Source organism: Musa acuminata, chromosome BXJ3-5 (assembly GCF_036884655.1).
Source record: "Musa acuminata AAA Group cultivar baxijiao chromosome BXJ3-5, Cavendish_Baxijiao_AAA, whole genome shotgun sequence".
Lineage (NCBI taxonomy): Eukaryota > Viridiplantae > Streptophyta > Magnoliopsida > Zingiberales > Musaceae > Musa > Musa acuminata.
This window is the reverse complement of record NC_088353.1, coordinates 21,459,610-21,464,740: the sequence shown is the minus strand read 5'-3', so window position 1 is coordinate 21,464,740 and position 5,131 is coordinate 21,459,610.

Below are 5,131 nucleotides of genomic sequence, written 5' to 3'. Positions count from 1 at the left end.
GTTTAGACGTAAAACTGCGTTTAGACGTAAAACTGCGTTTAGACGCAAAACTACGTTTAGACGCAAAACTGCGTTTAGACGCAAAACTGCGTTTAGACGTAAAACTACGTTTAGACGTAAAACTGCGTTTTGACGTAAAACTGCATTTGAACGTAAAACTGCGTTTAGACGTAAAACTGCGTTTAGACGTAAACTGCGCTTAGACGCAAACTGTGCTTAGACGCAAACTGTGTTTAGACGCAAACTGCGCTTAGACGCAAAACTGCGCTTAGACGCAAACTGCACTATGATTCTGCTTTTATGTCGAAATCATTTTTTATCGGTCGAACGCAGCTTTAGCTTTTAAATTGCTGTAAGATTTCCGCTGCACTAATTCACCCCCCCCTCTTAGTGCTCTCGATCCTAACAATTGGTATCAGAGCAAGGTTAACTGTCTAAAGGATTAAAACCCAAGAGAGATGGCATACGCCGGAAACCAAGAGGGGCATTCGATTACACGTCCACCCATGTTCAGTGGAACGGACTACACCTACTGGAAGACCCGAATGAGGATCTTTCTTATTTCTATGGATTTTGAACTGTGGAACCTTGTTGAAAACGGATTTTCAAAGTCTTCTCTTCCAATGATCGATTGGAATGAGTTGGAAAAGAAGGCTTTCGCTCTTAATGCAAAGGCTATGAATGCCTTATTTTGCGCACTTGATAAAAACGAGTTTAATCGTGTTTCAACTTGCGAAACTGCATTTGATATTTGGCACACACTTGAAGTGACCCACGAGGGCACAAGTAGAGTGAAAGAGTCAAAAATCAATCTGTTGCTGCATTCTTTTGAACTTTTCCGAATGAAACCGAGTGAAACCATTGGCGACATGTTTACCCGTTTCACGGATGTCGTCAACGGTCTAAAAGGACTCGGAAAAAGTTTTTCGGATTTTGAACTCGTAAATAAAATACTAAGATCCCTTCCTAAAAGTTGGGATCCTAAAGTCACTGCCATTCAAGAGGCAAAAGATCTGCGCAACTTCCCTCTTGAAGAACTAATCGGGTCATTAATGACCTACGAAATGACTTGCAAAGCTCATGAAGAGCAAGAAGACATCCTTCCAAAGAACAGGAAGGATATGGCACTTAAAACTTCTGAATGCCACTTGAGAGAAAACTCAAGTGATGAGGAATGTGATGATGACTTGGCACTTTTGACAAGAAAGTTTAAGAAATTCTTCAAAAGAAACAAGTTTAAAAACGATGTGAAAAATAAACTTGAACCCAAGAAGGACCAAGTGATCTGCTACGAATGTAAAAAGCCGGGACACTACAAGAATGATTGTCCCCAAGTCAAAAGAAGAACATCAAAGAAGAAGGCTCTTCAAGCAACATGGGATGACTCGAGCGCATCTGAAGAAGAGGAGTCCAACACCGAGCAAGTTGCTCATTACGCCTTAATGGCCATCGGAGAGGAGGTAACGGACTTATTAGATGCTGATTTATCTTTCGATGAATTATTAAATGCCTTCCATGATTTATTTGATGAATGCAAGAGTATAAGTAGAAAATATAAATTGCTGAAAAAGATGCATGATAGTCTTACTTGTGAGTTTGATAAGTTAAAAGCCGAACATCATGATAGTTTAAATTCATGTATCAAATGTCATGATTTAGAAACTATGCAAAAAGAAAACCTGCTACTCAAGGACACCTTGAAGAAATTCGAGGTTGGTAGCAAGTCATTGAACATGATCCCTGCAAACAAGGATCACATTCCAAAAAGGAGCGGGATTGGATTTGTGAGAAATCCTCACCAAAATCCAACCACCTTCATAAAAGGCTCCATCTTACATGTTCAACACCAAACCAAGTGCAACTTTTGTTGCAAATCTGGACACAAGACACATTGTTGTCCTTTCAAGAAAATAAGTCCAAACAAATTAATTTGGGTTCCTAAAGGAACCATGATAAACTCTATGCAACATGATAGAAAATGTAGATCTATTTATGAGGCACCCAAAAGCAAATGGGTTCCTAAAGATCATCCCTTCATATAAAAACATTAAAAGTCTAGGCCGGAGCAAGAAATAATATTCTGCTCCTTGACTCTCAATGGTCATAAACCAAGAATCAAAAAGGAACTCGCAACGCTTAAGTAACAAGTGGAAGTTGTGAAATCACAAATACGATACAACCTTATTAGAAACGTATGATATCCAAATTCACATACCCCCCTGATCTTCAAAACCCGTTCATCTACGAATTAATTCTTGTAGAAACTAAATATGTCATGATCTTAAAAGGGATACCAAATAAACATATGTATGCACGTTAAAAGATCTATCTTGATCGTACAAGAGCTTCTTCCTTAAATAAAAACTCCTACGAAATCATGCTCTGAAACTCTCCTCAAGGCAAAGGCTCCCTAATCAAATCATATTAGGTGCTCACTGGCTGCAGGCGGTGGCACCTCTCCAGCTGGCGGTGGCACCTCCAGCCATCACGGGTTGCCAGAGGTTGCACCGCTCCAGCCAGAGGTGCAACCGCCAGCAGCTCTGCCCTTTAAACCCACACTAGGGCCGGCTATGGAACCGACCCCAACTCACCCCCATTTCCTCCTCTACTCTTCCAAGTCTCCTCAATTCCCATTTCACTCCTCTAAGCCTTCCAAATACCTCCCATTTCGGAGCAAAACATCAAGAATCCTTCCTTCTCTTGAAGATTTCACAAAGGTACTCTCTAAGAAGCTCTTAAATTCTGTTTTGTTCTTCATTTACTTTAGCTCATCATCATCCCTCTAAACAGCAGTAGTTATGGGATCTAGAAGATCCTCAAGGGACAAGGGAAAGAGGAGAGTAGTAGAAGAGTTTGATCTCACTCTTTTTTATTCCAAAAACCATGCTGAAAAATTTCTCTCCTTCGAACTAAGAAGCATCAATAAGGGAAAATACGTAGATCTGAATGAACTAAGAGATGTAGAGACTATCCAATGGTTTGCAAACCTAAATCTACTTTCAATTTTGCAGATCAACGAACCCATCTATCCTAGACTAGTTAGATTGTTTTACAACAACATGCAAATAGATGATGAAGAAAGGATGTCAACCTATCTCTTAGGACAACACATCTCAATCACTGATAGATTCATTTGTGATATGATAGGTATTCCCATGAAAAGCATAGGACTTTACTTTAAAGGATTATGGGATGAAAAAACCATTGAAACATCCTACGTTGAAGCCTTAGGAACAATCCTTGCCAATCCTAACATAGAATCTGTTCCTAAAAGTTGTGAACATCTACTGCCTTTTAACACTAAGATACTTCATCATATCATGACTAGTATAATTCTTCCTAAACAATACCATCATGATGAAGTGAGTCAATTGGAATTAGGAATTATGTACCTAATCATGAAAGGACGTGACATTTATCTTGGCTATCTGATCCAACAAAACATGTTAGAATTATCTAAGAAGGATATGATGCTCCCATATGGTGGAATAATTACTAGAATAATGAAAGCTTACGACATTCAAATACCACTAGAAGAAGAAGTAATGAAAGTAGATAGATTCAGCATAATAAACAAAAATCTACTTCACCGACTAAGATGTCACTATAGAAACGGTAACTGGGTTAGAATGCCTAGAAGAACTGATCCCCCTCAGCCTGAACCTGAACCTGAACCAGAGCCGGAAACCCCAGTCTTTAGGAGTACCCAATCTCCTCCGATCTGTCCCTTTGAGGAAACACATCCGGTTGAGCAAACTCACACATCATCCATCGAAGATATCGGGATTCGGATGGACCGATTTGAACAAAGACAAGAACGGCTTGAACTTCGACAAGATCAAATCCTAACCGAGCTGCAGCAAATCCATCGACAATTTGACTCTTTACTTAGGCACTTTAATCTTCCACCCCATGAATGAGCTTGTATGAACATCTGCTGTTTTTGATATGACATGTTGTAAACTCCTTATGTTATTCATGAAGGACCTTGTTTTTATGGTTACCTGATATGCTGTACATATGTTACCCTGATATGGTTATCTTTGTTTGTGTATGCATATTTGCAAACATCTCTTGTTGTTTATCTCGGATTTTGCACTGAAACTAAAAAGGTTTAAAAGCCTATGCCTTGAAAAATATGAAGCAACATACCAATGTAGTTGATAAGTCAGCAGTATGACATTGATATGGTTGCTATTACTAATATGATTGCTATCATGCCATGTATCAAGATATCAAACAAAAATTTGCATCGTACGAGCTGATATCTTACCATGTGATGCAATGCTACACTTGCTAAAATAAAAATCTTGCTATGCAATATGATGGAATGCTGCACTTGAAATAATTGTGTTACTACATCAAAAGCTTAACACTCAAGAATCAAACACATTGATATTAGACATCACTTTATACGAGATCAGTTCACTAATCATGATGTAACCATAGAGTTTATTGATACCAAACATCAACTAGCTGATATCTTCACAAAACCCCTATGTGAAGAACAATTTGATTACATAAGAAGAGAATTAGGAATGTTGATGTGTCCGAATACATGATGAATAGTTAAAATTATTTTTCGGATGGTATTACTATTACATGCCTTGACATCGCTTGATCAAATAACATGTTACAAATTATGTGACAAATATTTTTAACCAAATGTATGTAAGAAGTTCATTTTTCAGGTTGAATGCTATGAAAACTCTTTGAAAAATGACTTTCTTCCTTCAAGCAACAAACAATAAAGAGATATTCAAAGTATTATATGACTTCCTTTATGTGTTTGATAATGCTATCATGCTTTTTGTTGATGACAAAGGGGGAGAAACATATGAATTGATAAACACTATGTCATAGCTGAACAGAAACATATGAATTGATAAACACTATGTCATAGCTGAACTGCCATAATCATGTCTATGTCATAGTTGCAAATACTTGAGTGATGCTATAAACAATGTTATAGTTATGCCATCCTTGCATCACCAAGAGATATGTATAGTTGCAAATACTTGAGTGATGCTATAAACAATGTTATAGTTATGCCATCCTTGCATCACCAAGAGATATGTATAGTTGCAAATACTTGAGTGATGCTATAAACAATGTTATAGTTATGCCATCC